General features: G+C 37.4%; 2 long non-coding RNA genes across 6 annotated transcripts in view; one reads left to right on the plus strand and one right to left on the minus strand.

Moving 5' to 3' along the window:
- The window catches only part of LOC104849233, a 28886-nt gene extending 16935 nt beyond the window's left edge, over nt 1-11951 (plus strand). For 4 of the 5 annotated variants that reach the window (XR_004517959.1, XR_004517961.1, XR_004517962.1 and 1 more), the window contains 2 exons: nt 2811-2930; nt 5362-5874. This is a non-coding gene — a long non-coding RNA (uncharacterized LOC104849233). Of the gene's footprint in view, nt 1-2810; nt 2931-5361; nt 5875-11915 lie in introns of those variants that run through there. The other variant, XR_776701.1, reaches the window with a different exon arrangement.
- Nucleotides 1-27905, minus strand: part of LOC104849234 — a 48184-nt gene that overhangs the window by 7423 nt on the left and 12856 nt on the right. The gene's annotated exons all lie outside the window — the stretch shown is intronic.

The raw sequence follows: 27905 nt of genomic DNA on the forward strand, positions 1-27905 counted from the left end.
GGGCTCACAACTAAGTTTGTCTTGAGTCTCAGAGTAGACTTTGCACTTGGAATTTTCAGCAATACTGAAAATGTTAAGATTTTGGCAACACTTAGAGATGGACTAAATGTGTTTCATGTTATGAGATATCATGGGTCTTTTGGGAGATAAAGGAGGAGTGTTACGTTTTAGATCTAAAATGTCCTCCCAAAGTCTCTTGTTTAGAAGTGTGGTCTGTTTGAAGGGGGTAGGTCCCTGGGGCTGTGACCTGAAAATGTGTATTCATGCCACTAGCTCCTCCCTTCTCTACCTCCTGACCACTATGGAATGAGCAGCTTTCCTCTGCCATTCCACTCAAGCATACCATTTCTGCCTTGGAGGCAACCATGGACTGAATCTTTTGAAAACTGCAAGCCAAAATAAACCCTCCCCTTTTAACTTGTTGAGTATTTTGTCCCAGTGATGGTAAAGTGACTACTACAATTGGCCATATTACCCAGGAAATTAGCATCCTTTTTATATTGCTCTTGGAAATTTAAATTGGTTCATACTTTCTGAATGACAATTTTGTAATGCTCATCAAAGGTGTTGAAATACAATAAACCTGTTGATTCTATACTCCTATTTATGTGAATTCATAAAAAAATGGAAATGAATTAAGACTTAGCTACATAGGAAATGTCCTACAGTGGTGAACATGTAGCAGAGTTCCACCATCCAGGAGAGAAATAAGAACATAGAAAATGGGCTCATCTAACTACAGTACCTATTTTGGAGCATGTGCTCAGGGAAACACTTTGTCTCCGACTTCCCACTCCTGCCCCTAGCTAACTTCCTGTCACATGGCCATGCAGGCAAAATAAGATCTAAGTGTTCATCCATGATGGGTTGTTAATTAACTTGTGATATATACAGTGGGATATAATGCACCATTAAAAATCACATTGCAAATTAATATTTAAAGGCAGAAAAATTGATGTGTGCTATTACAAAATTTGAAAATAATGGTACTTAAACCAATCATATGTACACACATAAACACACACACACACACATACACACCCCAAACACTGTATGATTCTACTTATATTAGGGAGTTTCAATAGTCAAAATCATAGGGACCAAAGGTAGAATTGGGGCTACAGTGGGCAAGGGGGATGTTGGAATGGGATGTTATTGTTTGATGGGTGTGGAGTTTCAGTATTAAAGTTGAGAAGATTCTAGAACTCTGGGAAATTGAGGCAGTTTGAGTTCACAAGTTTTGAGCCCAACTGGGAAATTTAGTAAGACATTATTTCAAAATTAAAAATAAAACAGGCTAGGGAAAGGGAAACTTTTATTTTTAAAAATAAAAAGTAGCTTAGTGCAAAGGTCCTGGCCTCAGTTCCCAGTATATACTATGAGAAAGAGAGTTAGTTTATGGAAACAAATAGTGATAATGGTTACACAACATTATGAATGCATTTAATGCCACTAAACTGTACAGTTAAAATGGTTAAGATAGTAATTTTTGTTGTGTGTATTTCACCACAATAAAAATACAATAAGCCATTAAAAATATGTGTCACCAAACAGTACGATTTTATTCCTATAACATAGAAGGGAAGTGAGGACCATTCACACCATGTTAAAGAGATTGGCAGTACAGATCATCTTTCCTTTTTGTCTTTCCAATTTTTTATGAATATTTCTAAACAGAAAATAAGTTAGTTCACCTCTTAACAGTTTACCCTGAGCCTCACTCTGACAGTGGGCTTTTTTATACATTGACTTTCCTGACCATTGCTTGGACAGGTGTCATTTCAATCGGTCGATTCTGGCATTGAATAAATTTGATAAAATTATCATTTAAAAAATTTCCTGTTATATTATCTTATAAAAATTAACAAAAATGGGCAATTTTTGGTCATCTTCTATTTAAATAATTGGACTGGTAAGTGGTTAAAAATTGTTTTAGTGCCACAAAAATTCCCCATAATTTAATCTTATTAAAAACCAGTTTTGTGGTGTCCTCCTCCTGGCAGAGGTGTGGGAGTTGCTGTATGGGTTGGGCTGGGGCAGGCTTGGTGGAGTCCCAGGCAAGGTGCCACTCCTGGAACATTCACCCTCAGACTGCAGGGAGTGCATGGAGGCCACTTTGTTGATAGTAAGAGTGGTGCATGGCTAGGAGGCCTAGAAACAGAAGGACGTCTGGGAAGTGATAGTTGTGTGAACAGAAACCAAAAAGCAACCTATAAGAATTGCTAGCTAAGGCAACAGCTCTACACCTGTGACTCAAGAATGAAAACAAATCCTTACCAAAGTTTTGCTACATTGTAAAGAAATTTGTGAAAATGGTACTTGGAGGAACCTGTATGATTTTAGGGATGAGTTTGGAAAGGCAGTTACAAAACATGCCTTTGGCATTTCCTAGTTTTTATAACATGTTCATATATAGTAGCCCATGTAAATCCACTGTAACCATTTTAGGAAGGCATGGGAGGTGTCATTATCCCCAGTCTGTGACACAGATAGAGTAAAAGTGAGCCCTAGGGTACAGCACCACCTCATCCTCTCAGGTTTGCTTTCTAGTTTCAGTTACATGTGAGCAACTGCAGCCAAAAATATTAAATGGAAAATTCCAGAAATAATTCCTAAGTTTTAAATCATTGCCCTTCAGAGTAACGTGATGAAATCTCACGCTGTCTTGTGCCACGCCCCCAACCTGAGTCATCCCTTTATCCACCTTATACACACAGTATATGCTACCCACCCCTTAGTACCCAACTTAGCTGTCAGATCAACTTGTGATATCAAAGTACTGGTGTTTAACTCTTATTTTATTTATGAAGGGCCCCAAAATGCAAGAGAAATGATGCTGGCAATGTGGATCTGCCAAAGAGAAGCGGTCGGGCTTAAAGTATTAAGTGCTTCCTTTCAGAATTATCTCACATCATCACAAGAAGAAGGGGGTGAGTACAGAACAATAAAATATTTTGAGGGAGAGACATCATTCACATAGCTTTTACTATGGTATATGGTTTTAATTGTTCCATTGTATTAGAAATTATTATATCTAACTGTGTCTAATTCACAGATTAGACTTTATCAGGTATACATATAGGGTAAAATGTAAAACTCAGCTGTGCTTGCAGGCACTCATTGGAGTCTTGGAACATATCCTCCATGGATTAGGGGGCCTACTGCACACAAGTTGGCAGCAAAGAGAGAAGTCAGGCCAAAGTTCTTGATTCACTTGAAGGCAGTTGTAGTGATCTACAGTGCCTGGAAAGAAAGGTGCTGAGAATCACAGATAAAAGCCTAAGAGCTGAAGTAAAGAGCTGGAAATTGCATATTGAGATTATGATAAGTACGCCCTCCATTTCTCCATTTCCTTGCTACCGTGCTCTCTAAAGTTGTGCCCTCTGTGATTGATGGGGAGGGAGAGAGTACACAAAACCCAAGGTAGGGCTGGGGATGTAGCTCAGCAGTACATTGCCTCCCTGACAAGAGTGAGGCCCTGAATTGGATTCCCAGTACAAAAACAAACAAAAAAAAACCCCAAGATGTTGGTTTACTTGGCAGTAAAAGAAGTTACTTTTATGGATGTTCATTTTGTAGCAAGGAAAGGTAGAAGAAGTGGCCTGGTCAACCAGAGTTGTGTTGGCAGCAGTCTGTGCAGTGCCATGAAGAGGGAGCAGGCAGTTTGCTCCTTCTACACCCCTAAGCAGGGTAAATTTCTGCTTTCAAAAGCTATAGTGCACTGGAAAGTGGGAAAGGAGCTGGTGGAAACCCAGGACAGAGGGCACCAGAACTAACAGTCCACCAAGGAAGCCTCTTGCCACGGGGACCATCTTGTGAGATTGAAGCATTGTACAAGGAAGCAGGATGCTTGCTTGCTGACTTTTCTTCTGTGCCTGATAACAAATTGAAGATGGTGTATAAAATGTGAATGTTGGGGGGTGGTGACCAGTGCTAGGGATTAAACCCAAAGCCCCACGTACATTAGACAAGTGCTGTACCAGTGAGCTACATCCCTAGCTCTAAAATGTGAATTAAAAGTACAAAATCACACAGAATATATTACAACATTAGAAACTAAGTTTTGAAAAATATGAGGAGATTCCCTGCACTTGAATCAACTATTTTAACAATAGAAATGAACCTCAGTCTAATCAAGCACATCTGTGACTTGTTATTAGAGGCCAGACTGGCACGATGGACTCAGTGATATTAATTCCAAAGACTGTGTATCAAGAACCAGATCACAGTCAGGCATTTTTTTCCCCTCATTATCCTCAGCATAAAGCAAGTACATACCAAGAAGACATTTTCTCCTCACGGAAATTACCCAGAAGTATTCGCACATCCTAACACCAATCGTCAATTAGGTGGATATTATGACTATTCTTTATTTCTTTCAAGGCCAAAAAAAATGAGGATTAGGAAAATGAAGCCATGGCAATAAAACACAGCCAAACCTTGCCTAATCTTTGTCTTATTTAACTGGGGAAACAGGAGCTCTGACACAACTGCTCACCACGCTGTTGCTCCACCATCACTGGGTAATAGTGGTCCTCCACTCTTAGTGGACCCCATGGGAGCAAACAACAGGCATGCAGATTTTTCCCAAAGCAGATTGTTTGCATCTGATATGTATTTTATATTCCTGTTCCCTCAAGCCTGCTTCAATGCCAATTTGCAATAACCTCTACACTTAAAGGAACATTGCTTCACATTTCTAGGGTAATGGCAAAGAGTTTTACATTTCATCAGCAGGGGGAATTGCAACATGAACAGTTTTATAAATACAAAATGGCAATATTCATTAAAAGATGCATGTTTTCCAGGCATGGTCATGCACACCTGTAATCACCACACTTGGGAGGCTGAGACAGGAAGATTGCCATGAGTTTAAAGCCAGCCTGGACTACACAGCAAGACTCTGTCTCAACCAAAAATAAAATGCATGTTTATTTTTAATATTTCCAGTTACATAAGGGGTAAATATAGTCAGGCAACTGGCCGTAAGCTTTTCCTGAAAATTCTGGCTTTAGTTTCCCCAAAGCAATGTTAGCTTCCATATTTTTGTAGAGGAGACAAACAGCAATGCCCTGTGAATTGTTCTCTTAGATTTCTAGTTCAATACTACACAACACTTCTATATTGTGCATCAAAATACTACATGGCATTTTATTTTATTTTATTATTTAAAGGGTTTTGCTGTATTCCAGATTGGTCTCATATTTGCTGTGTAGCCCAGGCTAGCCTCCAATTTTTGATTCTCCTGCCTCAGCCCTCTGAGAGCTATGTGGAATTTTAATACAGTAAGTTATAGAAGTCGCTATCCTCATGTTGTTTCTCCTCTGTTATGTCTGTTTGCCCTCTCTGTCTTGGAGCCAGTAGAGTATGGACTGAAGCTTCAACGAACTGTAAGCCAAATAAACCCTTTCCCATCAACTTTGGGTGCTAGGCATTTTGACTCAGCGATTAGAGAAAAGTAACTAACATGGAAATTTGGTACCATGAGTGGGATGGTTGCTGTGACATTACCTGGCCATGTGACTCAAAAGCCTTTGGAACTAGCTTGTGGGAAGGTGAAGAGTTAGGAAAGATTTGGAGAAGTCAGCTACTCTAGGACAGCTGGAATGCCTTAGGCTGTTCTGTATGGAAGAGTCTAGTCAGAGCTCAGAAGACCAGAAGGCTGGTAAAGACCATGCTCAGGAGATTTCTACTGGAAAGGATCATATTGGCTGTTGGACTCCAGCCAATGTTATGGCTTGGCAGAAGGTTTGCTTGCATTTTGTTCATGTCTGGAGATTTTACCTGAGACTAAGATAAGGGGCAGTGAACTAATTAATCTTGCAGAAGAAATTTCAAGGCAGTTGAATATTGAGGTCGTGGCATGGCTACTGTTGGGGGCTTTTGCCAGGTTAATGTTGAGAATTAAGAGAGAAAAAAAGCTCAGCAGAATGATTTAAAATGTTTTGAGTTTGGTCAGAAGAGAAGCTCCGGGAAAGCTGTGAAAGATATAGCAGAAGAGATGTGGATTGCTGAGAAGGAACAGGAGAATAGAAAAGATGACCTGAGGGCATCACAGGAAGCAGCAAGTCTCCACCCTTTGCAGCCTCAGAGTTGTAAAGGTGAAAGAGTTTGCTTTGAGAAGAAAGCCCCACAGTACCAGGTTCCAAAATGGTGGTGGCCCCCCCATGTTTCAGAATGGCAGCAGCCTAGAGAATTTGTTCCTTGAATTGGGTTCAGACTGCTCAGTGATCCAGGCACTCAACCCCTACAGCCAAGAAAGAAGGAAGCCTGGCTACTGCTCCAGCTGGCAGCAGACATTGGCATCATCCATGTGGTGCTAGTTTAAGGTACATGCAGAATACAAGAGTTGTGGGGTCAGGATGGCTTCCACCCAGATTTCTGAAGAAGGCCTGGGAGGCCAGGCAGTGTGTGAAAATGTGAGTGTGAAGCAGAAGGTTCAGTGGAGACCCCAGAAGTTTGGAGAAGCAAGGAACATGGATCCTCTCAGGAAAACAAGGGAGCAGAGCCAGCCCAAGAAGGAAGTCACAGGAACTACAGCTGCAACCTCCAGAAATGCCGCAGGGACGGAGCCACCCAACCCTTTCACATTTCACCACAGGTTGCCTTGGACACTGTACATAGGACTATTGGACTTAATGTTTGCCCTGCTGGATTCTGGACTTGTCTTGGTCCCATTCCTTTGTATCCCCATTTGTAACTGTTGGAATGGAAATGTCTATTTTGTGCCATTGAATGTTGGAAGTGTTTGACTTTTTTTTTTCATTTATACAGAGGCTTGTAGCTAAGAGTTTGCCTCAAATCTCAGAGGAGACTTTGGATTTTGCTGAAGCTGTTAGAACTTTGGCAACTCTTGGAGATGGACTAAATGCCTTTTGCAAAAAGGGATATGCATGAGTCTTTTGGGGAGCAAGGAGCAGAATGTTATGGCTTATGTTTAGATGTCCCCCCAAAGCCTTATGTTTTTTCAGAGGTAATTAAATCTGGATCCTGTGATTGACTCCTGATGGGGTTAGGCCTGAGGGCACTAGGATTAAAATAAGATATTGAGCCGGGCATGATGGTGCACGCCTGTAATCCCAGCACTCGGGAGGCTGAGGCAGGAGGATCGCTGTGAGTTTGAGAGCAGCCTGGGCTACATAGTGGGTTCTAGATCAGTCTCAACTACATAGAGACCCTGTCTCAAAAAATAAAAAAACAACAACAAAAACAAATAAAATAAGATATTGAGAGAAAACAACAAATCAGCTGCAAACAAATATTGAGGAGTGAAATTATAAAGATGAGAGTGGACATCAATGAAATTGAGACTGAACATTTAAAAAAACTATAGGAGAATGGAACTGATTTTTGAATATTTATTTTATACTGTATAAATTAGCTTAAGATTTTATGTTTTACTAATATATTAGTACATTCCTTTGGAGTGTCTATATTTAAAATTATGCAATCCTTGAGTACATATTTATTTCTTGCTTTCCAATATGGATGATGTTTACTTATCGTTCTTGCCTAGTTATCCTGGCTACTCTCTGACAGGACGTTGAATATCAGTGTCAAGAGTAGATTTCTGGTATCATTTTTGAGCTCAGGAGGAAACCACCCAGTCTGTCACGATTCTATTTCTATTTCTAGTGTGGGGAGGACTTTTATCAGGAAAGAAGTTTGGATGTTTTCCTGTTTCTACTGAAATGGCTATGTACTTTTTTATTCTATTAAGATAATATCAAAATGATGTTCAAATATTGAACCAACAATGCGCAAATCTCACCTGTTCATGATATATGATTTGTCTTATATGTTTCTGTAAAGAGTGTGATACTATTTTGTTAAAGATGGAGTTTTCATATCCATAGAAATATTTGTCTGTAGTCTCCTTGTGATATATTTGACTTTGATATCCTGGTGATATTAGTTTCATCAATGAGAAGTATTCCTTCCTTTTCTTCTTTTTAGAATAATGTGTGAAGAATTGGTATTTTTTAAATGTTTAGGAGAATTTGGTAGTTAAAGCCTGTGTCTGTGGTTCTCTTTGATCTGCTAAAAGCCATTTTGCCTTTATGTCACTAAACATTAAAGTATTTCAAATTAAAAATTAAAAAGAAGTCACTATCCTGAGGTCAAATTACGCTTAAATTAACATGTCTTTTATCCATCTCCATTTTTGGTTCTTTTTCCTCTGATCTGAGCATGTAATCTCCCCAGCCTCTGGCTCACTTCTCCCCCTAACAACCAAGCGGTTCTCAACAGATAATCTTTGCCCCTGGGAGACATTTGGCAATATCTGGAAACATTTTTGATTGTTGCAACTAAAGAATGCTACTGGTGACTAGTGGGTTAGAGGCCAGGGATTTTTGCTAAATGTTTTACAGTGCACAAGACACCCCCCAACACACACATAATGAAAAATTACCTAATCCCAAATGTCAGTGGTACTGAAGTTGATGAAACTTTCAATAACTTAACCAAACCATTCTTAATTAAAAGAGTAAAAAAGCCTTTTAAAATATCCTCAGGTATCTATATCAGGTAATAAATAGCAATCTTCTGAACCTTACATTCAAAACTTTCTTAATCTATTTCTGAACTACTGTCCACCTTAACTGAATAAAATCTGCAACCTCCTGTCATGTACTGAAGCAAAGATACTAAGAGAGAACCTTCCAGAAGCTCACCTTCTGCTGTGAGGGACAGGAAAAATTGAGACAGTGGCTGGCACCCCGTAGATATGAAGAATGGTTTCTCTCGTCTTCCTAGTTAGCTCTAATTCCGGGCTGACTATGATGAATTCAGTGAAGAGAATGAGGGAAAGTTGTCTCCCATAAGTCCCCACATAAAGCATTCTTGCCTGTACTTCATAAAGAAAATGATCTATTGATCAGTGAGCACTTGAATTTCTCAGGAGAGAGATGACTGTGCACTGAGCTACAGGCCTCTCTGTCAGCAATCATGGCTGACATCTATTTTTTTTCCAAAATGAAATTTATTCTATATATTTGTTATACATAGTAATTGTAACAGTAACAGACATAAAGAAAGTAAAACTTTCCTGTACACCACTGTTCAGAGCTCCATGTAGATCCTTCTACATACATGCTCATTTTCACACCACACACACACACACACACACACACACACACACACAGACAAATGTACATGAGCTAATTTTTTTTGAGGTTTTTGGTCTTGGTTTCTTCTTCAAAATTATGAACATATCTCAGTTTTTGTTTGTCTCTCATTGACATGGACTTTATTTTTGTATGTATTATGGAATAAGAATATAATTCTTTATTGGGCATAGTGGCACATGCCTATAGTCTCAGCTGCTACAAGAAACTGAAACAGAAAGATTGTCTGGGTTCAAGAGTTTGGGGCCAGCCTGGACCTAATAAACCCCACCCCATCCTTTAAGAAAAATTTAAAAAGAAAACAATTCTCCCCATACATGGTTCTCCACTTGTCTCAATACAATTATGAAATCATTACTTCCCTCATTGTTTTGAAATGGAAATTTTATCATATACTAAGTTGCCATATATAAAATTGTCTACTGCCAGTCTCTATTCTCTTGTTAATCTGTCTGCCAATCTTTCCATCTGGGTATGTGCTCCTCCCTCAGGATTACACTGCTTTAATTGTAATGCTTTATAATATATTTTTGTATTTAATTATAGCAGTTTCTTATCACTTCTTAGCAAAATGGTAGTCATTTCTAATTTTCTGCAACAAGTGACTCATGGAGGCCACAAATATAAGAAAAATGAATAAGAAACAATTCCTTTCACAATAGCATACAAAAAAATGAAATACCTAGGAATCAATCTAATGAAAAAAATAAAAGACCTCTACTCTGAAAACTCCAGCACTCTGAAAAGATCAAAGAGACTATCAGAAAATGGAAAGACGCCCCTTGCTCCTGGGTAAGAAGAACCAAAATTGTGAAAACAGCCATACTTCCAAAACTACTATATAGATTCAATGCAATGCCAATTGAAATTTTAACAGCATATTTCACAGAAATAGAGAAAACTATTAAAAAATTCATTTAGAACCAGAATAGCAAAAACAATTCTAGGCAACAAAAACAAGGCAGGGGTATCACAATCCCCAACTTAAAACTATACTACAAAGCCACAGTGATAAAAACAGCATGATACTGACAAAGAAACAGACCTGAGGATCAGAGAAACAAATTAGAAGATGCAGAGGCTCTGAGGATTTAGCTCAGTGGTGCTTCCCATGCCTCGCAGGCTCAAGGTACTGAGTTGAATCCTGGAATTCAATCCTGGTACCAGGAAAAAGGGGCAGGGGGAAGAAGAAGGTGCAGAAACACCTCCAAACATACTCAGCCACCTCATCTTCAACTAAGGAGCCAAACACTCTGAAGGAAGGAAATTTAATAAAGTGTGCTGGAAAAATTGGGTTTCAACTTGCCAAAGATTTAAACTAGACCTATATCTCTCACCATGCACTAAACTAAAATCAAAATAGTTCAAAGATCTAATTTTAAAACAGAAACGTTAAACCTACTGGAAGAGAGGTTAGGTAGAACTCTTGAAGACATTGGTGTAGGAAAAGAGTTCACCAACAAAACTTCAGTCGCATGGGAACGAGCACAAAGAATCAACAACTGGGATTTCATCTTATTAAAAAGCTTCTTCACATCAAGAGAAACCACCAACAGAGTGGAGACAACCCACAACATGGAAGAACTTTTCACCAGCTGTTCCTCAGACAAAGGTCTGCTATCTAGAATATATAAAGAATTTTTAAAAAATCAGACCCCCCCCAAATTTAAAGACCCAATCCAAAAATGGTCATCTGAAATGAACAGACATTTCTCAGACAAAGAAGTAGAAATAGCAAATAAACATATGAAAAAATGTTCAACATCGCTGGTCATCTGAGAGATGCTGATGAAAACAACACTGATATCCCACCTCACTCCAGAAAGAACGGCTACTATCAAGAAATCAACCAATAACAAATGCTGGCAGGGCTATGGGAAAGAGGAACCCTGCTTCACTGTTGGTGTGAGTATAGATTGGTGCAACCATTGTGGAAATCAGTATGGAGACACCTCAAAGAACTAGGATTGGAGGTCCCATTTCACTCAGCTATCCCCCTGCTGGGTATCTTCCCCAACAAATTAAAAGAATCATACCACAGTGATTATGTGCACTCATGTTCATAGCAGCACAATTCATGATAACTAAAACTTGGAAGCAGCCTAACTGCCCATCAAAAGGAGACTGGATAAAGAAAAAAAATTTTTTTAAATAAAATGGAATACTACTCAGCCATAAAGAATGATAAACTAGAGACATTTATAGCTAAGTGAATGTACACTGAGACCACACTCTTAAGCAAAATAAATAGGATACATGTAAAGACCGAATAGTTTCTCTAGTATGAGAAACTGAAAGTGTAATTAAGGACTAAAAGTTACAATAGATAATGTGAAATAGGAAGAAAAGGTGCAAAGGAGAAGGGGAAGTGGAAGGGATGGGGGAAAGACAGGAATGGAATTAACATGAGAAAAAGAAAAAAAAATGGAAGCAAAGTCTTTGTAGATAGGGAGGGGTAGAGGAGTTGAAGGGAGGGCAGGGAAATAGGGAAATAATAACCTAGATGGATTATGTAAAGGAGCAAATTTCCAATGCTAAATATCGCTATATTGTATAACTTAAGTGCAACAATAAAATAAATTAATTAAAAATAATTGAAAAGAATAAATGAACCACTCATGGCCATGATTGTGTGTGCCTGTAGTCCCAGCTTTTCGAAGGTTGAGGTGAGAGGATCCATTGAGCCCAGGCAACCTAGTGAGCCTGGGTAACATAGTGATACCCAGCTCAAAACAAAATAAAACACAATAAAATAAAAATAAGTAAAAACAGGGGGGTTTTTTTCAGCTGCCTGCCTGCCTGCCTGTCTGCGATCACCCGGTGGCGTGCGTGCGAGAATTGTGTGTGCCTGGTCCCAGCTTTTCGAAGGTTGAGGTGAGAGGATCCATTGAGCCCAGGCAACCTAGTGAGCCTGGGTAACATAGTGATACCCAGCTCAAAACAAAATAAAACACAATAAAATAAAAATAAGTAAAAACAGGGGGGTTTTTTTCAGCTGCCTGCCTGCCTGCCTGTCTGCGATCACCCGGTGGCGTGCGTGCGAGCTCCCGGCCTGCGCGGGAGCTCCCGGCCTGCACGACAACAGACCCAGGAAGGACCCAAGGACCCCAGAGGGGGTTTTTTTCAGCTGCCTGCCTACCTGCCTGTCTGCGATCACCCGGCGGCGTGCGCGTGAGCTCCCGGCCTGCGCGACAACAGACCCAGGAAGGAAGGTAGCCGCGCGGGCGCCCTTGAAACACCCACACGACCCCCCCCCCCGTTCTCAAAACTCCTGATCGGGCCAGTCCTTAGACCAACTCTGCAGAGGCATAGGTTCCCATGAAGGGTAGTTTTCTGAGCTCCGAACTTTGATCATCTTTAAAGAAAGGGCAGGGGAAACCTGTAATAGAACGGAGTGGAGTTCAACCCTGAGGGTAAGGAAACTAAAGTTAGGCTTTGTAGATTGTGTTCAGTCTCAGTCGTGAGGAACAGCCATTGGCTAGCTATAACCAGGGGATTGGGTTCCGCATATGACTGTGCATGTGGTATAATATGAGATCAGAGATAGCCTGAAAGAGGACCTTCAAATTCTTTTTCTTTCCCTCTCTCTTGTCTCTTTTTTCCTCTTTCCACCCTAAAATTTCTTTCTTTTTTCTGTCCTGTCTCTCCAACTCAGTCTCTTGCTCCACCATAGTGTCCCTCATCTCCCTTTTTATTCCAGTTCCTGAAGAACTCAGACTTCTTTTTTTATTTTTTGTTTTTAGGACGGGTTTCTCTTTATGTTCTTTTCTCCAGTCATTTTACCTCACTCATGGCTCTGTACCTTCAAGGGAAGGCAAGCGCCTGTTACTGTTAAGGGGATATATTCCTGTCCTTATTCCTGCACTCTCTCTATCCCCCCTGAACTTAATAGCTTTGTAAAGATAGTAAGGTAATTCTACAACCTCTGGATTCACTTCAAACCTGCTCTAATTCTTTCACTTATCTAATCCTCTTGTTCTAAGTCGAACCCCCCATCCTAAATGGTAAAGATGCCATATTGAAAAGAATATTCACTGCAAACATACTATGAGCTGCTTCTTGAAATTAATCTAATTCACATGAGTTAAAGGTGATACATTAATGACTACCATAAGTGGTCAGTTGGCAAGCTGTGCCTGATCCTATTGGGCTGCTGAATGTATCAATTGGGACAAAGAGTGGTGATTGATTTAAAGAGTTGTTTTCTCTGATATTATGAAAACGAGAATGTCTATGAGTCATTAGAAACTCAAAAGCTAAAACGCAACTATATTAGGAAGATTTAAGTAATACCCAGAAATTAAAGAAGGACAACCCAACAATAAAAATAAAAATGAGAAAACACTTAAGCAAGACACAAAAACAAATATCCAGTTCACCAATAGCAAATAGTAGGACAAATGAGGATGAAAAGTCTGATAGTGAACCAACAGGACTCCCTGGACCCATAGCACAGGAGGTAACAAAATTGATCAATCAGGCTCTAGAAAAATTCAAATCAGAAATAATTTCCCAGCTAGCCAGAGAGATGATGAGCAAAATAGAAGTCATGATTCGAGACTCTAGAGCAGAAACTGAGAAAAAAATAGATGAGCTCAAGACTGTGATAGAAGCCATGAAGACTCAGCATAAGAAAGACATGGAAACAATGAATGCCCAACAGAGGAAAGAAATGGAATCCATAAAACAGATTCAAACAGATATCCAGGAGATTAAAAACTCTATTGAAAGTGTACGAAACAGAATAAAAGATTGCGAAGATAGAATTTCAGATATAGAAGATAGGATAGCAGTCAGTGACCGTGAAAAAAGAGGTCTATTAAAAACAGTAAGGGATCATGAGAAATCAATCCAACAACTCCTAGACGATACAAAGAAAAATAACATAAGACTGATAGGAATTCATGAAAAAACAGGAGAAAACACAAATGATATAAAAAAGCTCTTCACAGAATTAATGACAGAAAACTTCCCAAACAGAAGGGAAGAATTAGACATACAGATAAGTGAGGCATATAGAACCCCAACTAGCCACGATCAAAAAAAATCTACACCTAGACATATAATAATCAAGATTCCAGAAATCCAACAGAAAAACAAAATACTACAAGCAGTAAGAGAAAAGAAACAAATCACATGCAAAGGGAAGCCCATTAGAATCACAGCAGACTTTTCAACACAAACCCTTAGGTCAAGGAGAGCCTGGAGTGAGGTATTCCAAGTCCTAAAAGAAAAGAATCTCCAACCTAGACTTTTGTATCCTGCAAAACTCTCTTTCAAAATAGATGGGGAAATAAAATACTTCCACGACAAAGAGCACCTGAGAAATTTCATGAACACCAAACCAGCACTGCAAGGAATTCTAAACAATATCCTAGAAAAGGACAACGAAATTCACAATAACATGAGGCCCAACAGACCAAATCAAATAGGCAAGGCAAGAAACTAAAAGGAGATGGGAGAAAAAGTAAAAAGAGTCAACAAATGGACAAAAACATGACAAGAATAAGTCAAAATATATCAGTTGTAACCATCAATGTTAATGGCCTCAATTCACCAATCAAGAGAAACAGATTGGCAGAATGGATTAAGAAGCAAAATCCAACAATATGTTGTATACAAGAAACACACCTAGTGCAAAAGGAAGTCCATAGACTGAAAGTGAAAGGATGGAAAACAATTCTCCATGCGTCAGGAGTCCAGAAAAAAGCAGGGGTAGCAATCTTATTCTCAGATAAAGTAAATTTCAAACCAAAACTCATTAAGAGAGACAAAGAAGGACACTACATCCTTGTAAAGGGAACAATTCAAGAGGAAGAGCTGACAATCATAAACATATATGCACCAAATATAAATGCCCCCAACTATATAAAACAAATATTAAGTAACATGAAAAACCAAATAAGCACTAATACAATTGTAGTGGGGGATTTAAATACCCCACTATCACAAATTGACAGATCTACTAGGCAGAAAATCAACAATGAAATAATAGAACTGAACCAAGCTTTGGAACACATGGACTTAATAGATGTTTATAGAGTATTCCACCCCCAAAAACCAGAATATACATTCTTTTCGGCTGCACATGGATCATTCTCCAAAATAGACCACATACTGGCTCACAAAACAGGTCTAAATAAATGCAAAAAAATTGAAGTCATCCCCTGTTTATTATCAGATCATAGTGCAATCAAACTAGACATCAATAGCACAAGAAACTATAGAAACTTCACAAGCACATGGAAACTGAACAACACTCTCCTAAACAATCAATGGATTACAGAGGAAATTAAAGAAGAAATTAGACAGTTTTTACAAATAAATGAGAATGCCAATACAACATACAGGAATCTTTGGGACACAATGAAAGCAGTTCTACGTGGAAAATTCATAACATTGAATGCCCACACTAGGAAAACAGAGCGGGCTCAAATAAACAACTTAACGATGAAACTTAGACTCCTAGAAAAACAAGAGCAAGAAAAACCCAAAGCTCGAACAAGAGAGGAAATTATAAAGATCCGAGCAGAAATCAATGCAATTGAAATTAAGAAAACGATACAAAAAATAAATGAAACAAAGAGCTGGTTTTTTGAAAGAATAAATAAAATTGACAAACCCTTAGCTAATCTTATCAAAAAAAGGAAAGAAAAGGCTCAGATCCATGCAATTAGGAATGAAAAAGGCGAAGTCACAACAGATCCGAAAGAAATCCAGAGGATCATGAACACCTACTTTGAGAACCTGTACTCTAATAAAATGGAAAACACAGAAGAAATGGACAGATTTCTAGATACTTATGAATTACCAAAGTTGAACGAAGAAGATAAAAACATTTTAAACACCCCAATCACAATCAGTGAAATTGAAAATGTAATTAAAAACTTACCAACAAAGAAAAGCCCAGGCCCTGATGGATTCACTGCTGAATTTTACAAGACATTTAGAGAAGAACTACTACCATTACTCTTCAAACTTTTCAATGAAATTGAAAGAGAAGCTATACTTCCAAATTCATTCCTGGAAGCAAGTATCACTCTGATTCCCAAACCAGAGAAAGATACAACCAAAAAGGAGAACTACAGACCAATCTCCTTAATGAATATAGATGCAAAAATCCTTAATAAGATACTAGCAAACAGAATACAGAGGATTATTAAGAAGATCATCCATCATGACCAAGTCGGATTTATTCCAGAGATGCAAGGGTGGTTCAACATACGAAAGTCAGTGAATGTAATACATTATATTAACAAAGTCAAGGACAAAAACCATATGATCCTCTCAATAGATGCAGAAAAAGCATTTGATAAAATTCAACACCCATTCATGATAAAAACCCTGCAAAAAATTGGAATAGATGGTCTATACCTCAATTTAATAAAGGCTATTTATGAAAAACCATCAGCCAACATCATATTGAATGGCCAAAAACTGAAAACCTTCATGTTAAAATCAGGAACAAGACAAGGATGCCCACTATCGCCACTTCTCTTCAATATAGTTCTGGAAACATTAGCCACAGCAATTAGACAAGAGAAAGAAATTAAAGCAATAAAGATAGGAAAGGAAGAAGTTAAACTATCATTATTTGCTGATGATATGATACTCTACATTGAAGATCCAAAAAACTCCACCAAAAAACTTCTAGACTTAATTGACAGATTCAGTAAAGTATCTGGATACAAGGTGAATACCCAAAAATCAATAGCCTTTCTATACACAAATAACAGACAGACAGAAAGAGAAATAAGGGAAAAAATTCCTTTTACAATAGCATCCAAAAAAATGAAGTATCTAGGAATCAATCTAACAAAAGAAACAAAAGATCTCTACACTGAAAACTACAGCACTCTGAAAAAAGAAATCGAAGAGGATATAAAAAAATGGAAAGATATCCCCTGCTCCTGGGTAGGAAGAATCAACATAGTGAAAATGGCCATACTACCGAAACTGCTATATACATTCAATGCAATGCCAATTGAAATTCCAACACTATATTTCACAGAACTAGAAAAAAGAATCCAAAAATTCATTTGGAACCACAAGAGACCTAGAATAGCAAAAGCCATTATAGGCAACAGTCACATGGCACCAGGTGTAACAATTCCCAATTTGAAACTATACTACAAAGCCACTGTGATAAAATCAGCATGGTACTGGCAAAGAAATAGGCCTGAGGATCAATGGAACAGACTGGAAGACACAAAAACAAATGCAGATGTACTCAGCTACCTCATCTTCGACAAAGGAGCTCACCATCCTCAGTGGAGGAAAGATAGCCTCTTTAATAAATGGTGTTGGAAAAACTGGATATCAACCTGTCACAGATTAAAATTAGACCCTTATCTTTCGCCATGCACTAAATTAAAATCCAAATGGATTAAAGATCTAAATATTAAAACAGAAACATTAAACTTGCTGGAAAGTAAGTTAGGCAGAACTCTGGAAGACATTGGTATAGGAAAAGACTTTATGAACAAATCCTCAGTAGCACGGGAACTAGCAGAAAGAATCAACAACTGGGATCTCATCTTACTAAAAAGCTTCTGTACTTCAAAAGAAACCATTAGCAGAACTAAGAGACAATCTACAATGTGGGAAAAAATTTTTACCAGCTGTACCTCAGACAAAGGACTATTATCAAGGATATATAAAGAACTCAAAACAATCAGTCCCCCCAAATATAAAGACCCGATCCAAAAATGGGCATCCGAAATGAACAGACATTTCTCATACAAAGAAGTGAAAGCAGCAAGAAAATATATGAAAAAATGTTCCACATCACTGGTCATTCGAGAGATGCAGATGAAAACAACACTGAGATTCCACCTCACCCCACAAAGAATGGCTGCTATCAAGAAATCACACAATAACAAATGTTGGCGGGGTTGTGGGGAGAAAGGAACCCTCCTCCATTGTTGGTGGGAGTGCAGACTAGTGCAACCACTATGGAAATCAATATGGAGATACCTCAAAGAGCTTGGACTGGAGGTTCCATTTGACCCAGCCATCCCTCTGTTGGGTATCTTTCCAAGAGAACTAAAAGAATCATATCACAGAGAAGTATGTGCACCCATGTTTATAGCGGCACAGTTTGTAATAGCTAAATCTTGGAAACAACCTATTTGCCCATCCGTTGGAAACTGGATAAAGAAGTTGTGGTTTTTCTATAAAATGGAATATTACTCAGCCATAAAGAGCGAGAGAATAGATTCATTCATAGGAAAATGGATACATATTGAAGATATACTCCTAAGTGAAATAAATAAGTCCCACATGTGTAAATACCAAATAGTTTCCCTGGTGTGAATATTCTGCAACAATGCATAAGATTCTAATAAGATTACTGACATTTAGAAATGGGAGGAAAGGAGCTAAAGGTGTAGGGAAGGTGTGATACGTAGGGGAAGAACAAAAAGGGAAAAGAAAAAAATGTGAGAGAATGAAAAGATGAAAATAAAGTGTTTGTAGATGGGGAGGGGAGGAGGGGGTGAAGGGAGGGCAGAGGTAAGGGGAAAAAAATGAGACTCAAGACTTGCCATGTAAAGGTACATGATCCCAACAATGAATGTAACTGTACTGTATCCCTAAATGTACCAATAAACTCAATAAAAAAAAATAAGTAAAAACAAACCACACATAGGCAGAAATATTGCTAACATGTCTGAGTCCCTAGGTTTGGTTTCTCCCTGTCACAAAAGAGAAAATAACAACACATAATTCTCTTACAATGGTCACACTACCATTAATATTTTTATACATTTATATTATATCCTTGTATTTTTATATTGTATAATTTACAGTATTCCCTTTGTAGAATTTTTTTTAAAAATCCATGCTTCTGAAATGGTGGCATGAGAATCTCTATGAAGCTGTTCCCAGTGACAGAACCATAGTTTCTAAAAAAGTATTTCATAAATAACCGGTGAAAGTCTCTGGACAATGCCTCAGGAAATACAGCAAGTGAAGAAACATTTATCCAATAAAATCTACTAAATCTCTGTAAAAACAATGGGACAATGTGGCCCTTGTTCTCACCATCCCAGTCAGTTCAGCATAATGAAGCCGCATCCAAGCATTCATGGTCAGGACCTAGGGCTCTCCCTCCTCCAGCCACAGTCAAAGGGTATGGCATTTCTCCAAGAGTGGTCAGCCACCGGCCTTTCTCATCCCAGGAGGCTAAGTACCCAGTCAGTGTAGCCACACAGTGGGCCACTTCCCCACTGGAAGGCTAGGGCTCTACCACACTGATACACAAGCCAAGAATAAGGGCTTCAATCTCCTTCACCCCAGTTTGCTTTAAGGTAAAGGTTCTACACAGAGGGAGACAAACCATGATGACAAGAGGCTACATCACCTGCCTAATGCTATGGGCCGAGACTGTAACAAGTTGCTCAGGCTGAGGGGATACCTAAGAACAGAGAACTCAGAATCTGTGTATGAAACACAGTATGGCAGAAGTTTGAGCCTGTGGACATGCTCGAAGACACCAGAGACCTGGATACCCAGTGAGGGTGATGAGCTGAACTGTAGGCCAGTCAGTTGCAGAGAGAACAGTGAAGAAAGAACAAAGAGGAGTCCTAGTCAAACAAAATCTAAACACTGGCCTCAAAAACTGTCTCTGCCCAAGTTTAGTTAGCTCTATCTATGGAGTAATTTGTATCCCAGCGCATTACACAAAATAATAGAAAAATCAGCTGGAAATCAGGGAAGTCTGACAAGCACATGTAACACCAAATGAGGCAGACGGCTTACCCAAAATATCAGGGAGGAGGCAGCCACAACACACTGCTGAGTCAGGCTGACTCCCACACATTGGCGCCTCCAGGGGAGGGACCTGAACGGCTCTGGTAAGGGTGAACTCCCTGAAAGACTTCAGTCACAGCTGTAGCCAAATTTACAAGCCAACAGCAGTAAAAGTGAATTCTGAAGAAGAAAAAAGGATCACTATCTAGCATTGCTAAAATATTTGACCTAAAATATCTAGTTTTCAACCCAAAATTATGAGGCATGCAAATAATTAAGAAAGTGTGACCAAAACGGGGCAGGGGTGGGGTGAAGCAAGCAATATAAAATGCTGCTTAGTGGTTCTAAATATAAAATTTAACAGACAAAATGTCAAAGCAGAAATTGTTTAAAAAAAAACTAAAGGAAACCATAATTAAAGAGGTAAAGGACAATGTTCATAGCAGCATTACTCACAGCGGCCATATGGCGGAAACATCTACATATCTCTGTCAGTGGATGAACGGATAAACAAACTGTGGTGGGTGCACATAACTATTACTCAACTTTAAAAAGATACGAAATTCTGATACATGCTTTATCCTAGATGGACCCTTAAAGATGAAGCTGAATGAAAGATTCCAGACATAAAAGGACAACTACTGTATAATTGTATTTATTCAAAGTAGCCAGATTAGGCAAATTCACAAAGACAAAAAGAATATAAAGCTGGGAGGAGTAGGCTAAAATTGAGCTATTGATTAAAAGCTAGTTTCTGTTTGCAATGATGAGAAAGTTCATAAAATAGATAGCAGTAATGGTTGTCCAACATTGTGAGTGCACTTAAGGCCACCGAATCACACATTAAAAAAGGATTAAATGGTAATTTTTGTATTGTTTCTATTTTTCCACAATAAGAGATATGAGGCTCGCAGAAGAAAAGAAGAAATGGAAGCTGTGATGACACTTTCATATCTAAGGGGGAATGTCAAGCAAGGGACAGAATTTTTTAAAAAAAGAAATGGAAATTCAGAGTTGAAAAGTATAGTAGCCAACATGAAAAATTCACTAGGGGGACTCAATAGTACATACAAACTGGCTGTAGTAAAATCAGTGAACTTTGAAGCTATATTGTAAGACACAGTGAGAAAATAGAACAGAGTATCACAGAGGTGTGGGATAGCACTAATAATGGAAGCTCTGTGCAGAAGGGAGAAAGACAAAAGGAAAGGAAAACATGGAAAGAAATAGTGGCTGAAAACATCCCAAATTTGATTTCTTAAAAAATTAACATATTGCCAGGGATTTAGCTCAGCGGTTCGGTGCCTGCCTTGCAAGCTTAAGGACCCGAGTTCGATCCCCGGTACCAAAAAAAAAAAAAAAAAAAAAAAATTTAACATATGCACCCAAGAATCCTCTAGAACTCAAAGTAAAGCAAAGGTAAACAGATTCACATTCAGAAGCATCTTAGTAAAAAAAAGCTAACAGTCAGAACAAAGAAAAACATTTGGAGATAGTAGAAGAAAAATGACAATTCACAAGGGAACCCTAATAAGATAAGTGACCAATCTCATTAGAAATAATGGGGCACAGAAAGCAACAGGGCAAATGGAGTAGTCAATGAAAACCAGTGTAGAAAAACTACCTTTCAAAATGAAGGCAAAGACATTTCCAGATTTAATAACAACATCAACTATAAAACCTGCTTGCAGGGCAGGTCTTCCTTACCATAAACACTATGGAAACTTCTTCAGGCTGAACACACAAGGGATGGACAATAATTCCAATCTACATAAAACAGAAGGGACCAGAAAAGGTATTTATAGAATTATTTTTTAACCTTTCTTTTTCTTTCTTTCCTGTTTCTTTTTTCAGGGCTGAGGACTGAACCCAGAGCCTTACACACATTAGGTAAATGCTCTATCTCTGATCTACACTCCCAGCCTATGTATTTCTGTAATTATAAAACATTGTATAAATCCTTATTTCCATACCTTTCTTCTCCTCATATTTCAAAGGCAATTATATAAACACTTAGAAATGTAACAGATTTGTCAATAAAAACAGGGTTTCAGTGGGAGCAAAGATGTATTGGAAATTAGGAGTGGTGGTGCATGCCTGTAATCGCAGCACTCTGAGAGGCTCATAAATTGACAAGAGGATCATAAGTTGGAACCTAGACTAGACAACTCAGTGAGATTCTGTCTCAAAAAAGGACTGAGGATGTAGATCAGTGAGTAGGCCCAAGGTTTAATCCTCAATACAACTGAAAAAGAAAAAAAAATAAAAAGCAGAAACTGTAGATAGGAAGATTCATATAACAAACGCCATGAAGATACACTAGTTCTCTTATTTTTTCAGCTTCTATAATAAGCCTGTATATAGTTATACACAGTAATAACTGTAGCACTGTACTTTTGGATTGTAGTATGTACAGATACATATATAACAATAACATCACAAAAGTGGCAGAATGAGTAGAGCTATATCAGAATATTTTTACATCCCACTGGATTTTGATTGTCTACAGGAGAGTCTATTAACCTGAGATACATTTAGCACTAAGAAAATAAATTTTAAAATATAGTGAAAATTCATTAAAGTTAGTAAAACGTTACACTAGAAAACTTTTGCATAGTGCAAAAAAAAAAGGAAAACTAGAGGAACAAAAATGTTAATATCAAAGTTAAAATGTAAAATACTATATATAAGTCCAACCATATTTCACATTCGTTTAAAAAACTTTTTCTGCACAAAAAATTATTGGTTGAAATTCTTTTTTTTTAATTACTTTGATATGCTGTCCCCCTGTCTTATAATAAATTAAATGAGTGTATTAGTCAAATGAAAACGCAGTGCCAGGCTGTATTTAAATAACCACATCCTACTGTATGCTGTCTACCAGAGACACTTTACATTCAAATATAAAAATAGTAAAAATAACCATAAAAAACTAGAAGAGTTATAGTAATATCAGATACAATAAATTTAAAACATTTAGCTTTTTACAAAAATGTTGCTAGAGAAAGGAACATTTCATAATTATAAGTAGGTCAATCTATCAGGAAGATACAATTATGTATGTACCTATCAAAAGAGTCCCCAAAATACACGAGTCAAAGACTGACGACAAAATGGATGATTCAACAATGGTAGAGGCTTCATTACATTTGTAAGAACAATATCTAGACAGAATATCAACAAGGAAATAGGTTTCAATGACGCTATAAACAAAAGATAGGTTACAGACCTATAAGACCTGTGCCCAACAGCAGCAGGCTATATGATTTATCAAGTTTACAAAGACATTCATCAGGGTAAACCACTGTCAGGCCATAACACACGTGTGAGTCTATTTAAAATAATGGAAATGATACAAAGTATGTTGAACAACCACATTGGAGTGAAATTAGGAATCAATTACAGAAAGGGAAACTTGTAAAAAAATGCAAATTAACACATTACTAAGCAACAAGTGGGTCAAAAATATATGGAAAATTTTTTTAAAACAGATTTATGAAAATGAAGACATAGCTTGCTAAAATTTATGAGATGGATCTGAAACAGTGCTTAGAAGGAAAGATATAAATGTAAACACTTAAAAAAAAAGGATTCTCAAATCAAAAATCTAACCTTGCATTTGAAGACTTCCAATCTAAACCTAAAGAAAGCAAAAGGAAGGAAATAATACAAAGTAGTTCAGAGATTAATAGAGTAGAAAAACCAGTGAAAATTAATGAGATTCAAAGTTTGTTTTTGAACCAATCAACAAAATTGCTAGACTGCCCAAATAAAAACAAAAAATATTCAAAATATTACACTTAAAAATGAGAAGTCATTTCTACTAAATTTTCATCAAAAATTTTTTTCTATTCTAATACTGGGGATTGAACACAGGACTTTCATACTGAGCTATATTCCTACACTATTTTTTATTTTTGAGATAAAGTCCCACTAGGTCTCTAAATTGCCCAGGCTAGCCCTGAACTTGTGATCTTCCAGCTTCAGAGTGCTGGGATTACAGACTGCACCACCGTGCCCAGCTACACCACAAACTTATAAGGATAATTTATTGATACTGTGAATCATAAAATTATACAGAATAGTTTGTCCATACTATGAGAAACTGTATGCCAACAGATTTGTTAAAATGAAATAGATAAGTGACTGAAAAGACAAAAATACTGAAGCTAACACAAAAACAAATGGAAAATTTAAACTTATAAAACTAATTATATTAATAATAAGAAAACCACCATGATGAAAATTGCAGAGCCAAATAGTTTCCTTGGTGGGGTCTACCAAATATCTATATATGGAGTAATATAAATTCTTCACTAATTTTTCCACAAAATAAAAGAGTATTAAATACTTCCCAAATCATCCTTTCATGCTGATGGTTCCTACATTCTAAAATCACACAAAGAGATCATTAGGTGAGAAAACTATGGACCAATATCTTTTATGAATAGATAGACAAACCTCTCAAAAAATGCTATTGAAACCAGCAATATATAAAAAAAAAATGCACTATACCAAGTGAAACTTATCTTAGAAATTCAAAGGCACTTTAACATCTGGAAATCAATTAGTCTAATACACTCCATCAATAGAACAAAAAACATATGATCATCTCAGCCAATGCAGAAAAAAACATATAATGAAATATAACAATATTTCATGATAGAAGCATGCAACAAATTAGTAAAGGAATTCTCTTAACTTGGTAAGTGATGTCTTTGAAAAACTCACAGCTAACATTAAAAGATGTTTTCACTCTAAGATCAGAAACCAGACAGGGATGCCTGCTTTCATCACTTCTACTCAATAATATACTGGAGGTTCTAGCCAAGAAAATTTTAAAATACTTTCATACCGGAAAGGAAAAATTAAAATTATCTGTTAGCATATGAAACAATCTGCATATAGAAAATCCTCAAGTGCCCAGTTGTTTGGTCAAACACTAGTCTAGATGTTGCTATGGAAGGATTTTGTGCATATGGTTAATATTTATAGCAAGTTGACTTTAAGTAAAGCAGAACGCCCTCAAAAGTCTAATGGAGGTGAATCTTCATCCAGTCATTTGAAGGCCTGTAGAGGAAAATAGAGTTTCTAGAGAGGAGGGAACTCTGCTTTAAGATAACATAAAAATCCTTCAATTTTCAACTCTCTGGCTTGCCCTCCAGATTTTGGAATTGTCAACTTTGAAAATGAGATGAGCCAGTTTCTGAAGAGTTTCCCCCTCTTTCTCTGCCCCACTCTATGAACACAGAGTAATTCAATGAGAAAGGGAGTTTTTTTCAATGAACAATGTTAAAACAACTGGGTACTAGAAGAAAACATAAACTTTGAACTCAACTTCACCCTATACATGAAAATTAATGAATCTTAGACCTAAAGATAAAAGCCAAATAGAAATTCTGAAATAAGAAAGATTTTTCTAAAACATAAAAAGTTCTAAATGTGCAATACGAAATTGATAAATAAAAAATTCCTGCTCATCAAAGACGCTAGCAAGAAAATAAAATTGCAAACCACAGCCTAGGAAAAATGTTCTCAATACACATATCTGACAAATGACTAATATCAAGAATATATAATTTTTACAAATCCATAACTGATGACCCTAATTAAAATATATGGTAAAAATGTACAGAGACATTTTACAAGGAAAGAGATACATAGCTGGCCAAAAGAGATGTTCAACAGCATTAGTCATCAGGGAAATGCAAAGTCAAACTGCACTGAGATACATTTTATACCCAGGGAAATTACAGTTGTCCCTTAATATCTATGGAGGATTGGTACCCAGTCAGTAATTCTTCTGTTATGACTTATGTCTAGATGTCCCCCCAAAGCTTCATGAGGTCATAGATGGGGCTTTTCAGGAGGCTGGATCTAGAGTGTGTGATGCTGGGATCAAGGGTATGTGATTAAGGGTTTCATCCCAGCTCCACAAAATTAGTTCACTGATTGATTTGGAATAGTTCTGGGTGCCAATAAAGGGAAGGCTACCCTGGCTGTGAGTACTACCCACCCTGTGCATGGGTAGCCTGAATAAAATATAAGAGACAAAGAGAGAGAGGCCTGCTGTTATAAGTTGCTGCTTCACTACTTTGCTGCTTGCTGCCTTCTTCCTGCCATGAACTGTTTAACTGTTTCTCCTCTGCCTTGGAGCCAATCAACTATGAACAGAAAACTCTACAGACTGTGAGCTACAATAAACCTTTCCTCCTTTAACTTTGGGTGTCAGATATTTTGTCTCAGCTACAAGAAAAGTAACTAAGGCATCTACTCCTAGATACTGACTCAGGAGAAATGAAATAATGTGTCTAAAATATGTGTATAAAATGTGTGTATAAAAATATAATAGCTGCTTTATAAATAAAGCAAAAACTGGAAGCAACTCAAGTGCTTATCAACACAAGTAGAAACACATTGTAATATACTGTATTCATGAAATATAATACTACACAACACTGAATACTTGCAAAAGTATAGGTGAATCTCAAAAATATCTGAAATGAAAGCCAGCAGACAAAAGAGTACATACTATATGATACCTTCCACATGAATGTCAAGAATAAATACAACCGATATGTGGCGATAGAAATCAGAACAGTAATTGTGTGAGGGAATGGAGCACAAGGGAACTTTCTGGGGAGATGAAAATGTTCTTTGTGGTGAATTGGAACAGACATTACATGGTCATATTCATTAATCAAAACTCACTGGGCTGAAGATGTAGCTTAGTGGTAGAGTGTTTGCTTAGCACACTTGAGGCTCTAGTTTCATCCCAGCTTCACAAAATTAGACAAATATCAATGAAAACAACAGAAACACTTACTGTAGACTTTAGATCAGTGTAATTTAGAAATTTAAAAAATTAATATATCTTACTTTTTGGGAAGTTTTCTATTCACAAAAATGTTGAGCAGGAAGTAGACAGTTCCTGTATGTCCCCTGTCTCCTCAAATACACAACATTCATCTCCATCAACATCCCACGGCATAGTGGTACATTTGTTATAACCCAAAGTGTTACTATCACCCAAATTCTACAGTTTACATTAAGCTTTACTCTTGGTGCTCAACATTCTATGAGATTGAACAAATTTATAATGATATGTCCTCACTATTGTAATACATTGCAGAATAGATCAATGCACTTTATCTGTGCTCTGCCTCCTCCCTCCTTGCTAACATCTGGCAACAACTGTTTAATTGCCAAGCATTTAGGAATTTTCCAGCTATTTTTCTGTTACTGATTTCTAGTTTAATTCCACTGTGGTCTGAGAGTAAATGTGAGATTTTTTTATTTTAAAATTTTAAAGGTGTGTTTTATGGTCCAGAATGTTGTCTTTCTTGGTAAATACTGCATGTGAGCTTGAGTAAAACGTGTAACATGCATTTGTTGAACAGAGTATCAGTTCTGTCTAGTCGATTGATGGTGTTCTTCAGTTCAGCTATCTCCTTACTTATTTTGTGCCTGCTAGATCTATCCATTTGTGGTAGAGTAGTGTTAAAGTCTCCAACCTTAATGATGGATTCATCTATTTCTCCTTGCAGTGCTGTAAGTTTTTGCCTCACATATTTGATGTACTGTTGTTAGCCGGCACACACTAAGGATCAGTGTGTCTTCTAGCAGTATTGACTCCTTTCTCATCATGTAATATCCCTCTTTATCTTAATAACTTTCCTTGCTCTGACATCTACTTTGCCTAAAATCATTGTAATTACTACAGCTTTCTTTCAGTTAGTGTCAGCAAGGATCATATTCTCTGTCTCTTTAAAGTGTTTTGTCTTTATAAATAAAGTGGGTTTCTTGTTAACAATACATACTTGGGCCTTGGTTTTGATACATCAGACAATCTCGTGTTGTAATTTGTGTATTTAGACCATTGATATTTAAAGTATTCTTGATATATTATAGCTCAATTAATACTACCATATATGCTACTATTTCCTAATTGTTGCCCTTATATTTTTGCCTCCAATACTTTTTTCTGCTTTTTTGTAATGGAAGCTGAGCATTTTATGTAACTCC

The sequence above is a fragment of the Fukomys damarensis genome, unplaced genomic scaffold, assembly GCF_012274545.1.
Source record: "Fukomys damarensis isolate Sample0158 unplaced genomic scaffold, DMR_v1.0_HiC HiC_scaffold_19, whole genome shotgun sequence".
Lineage (NCBI taxonomy): Eukaryota > Metazoa > Chordata > Mammalia > Rodentia > Bathyergidae > Fukomys > Fukomys damarensis.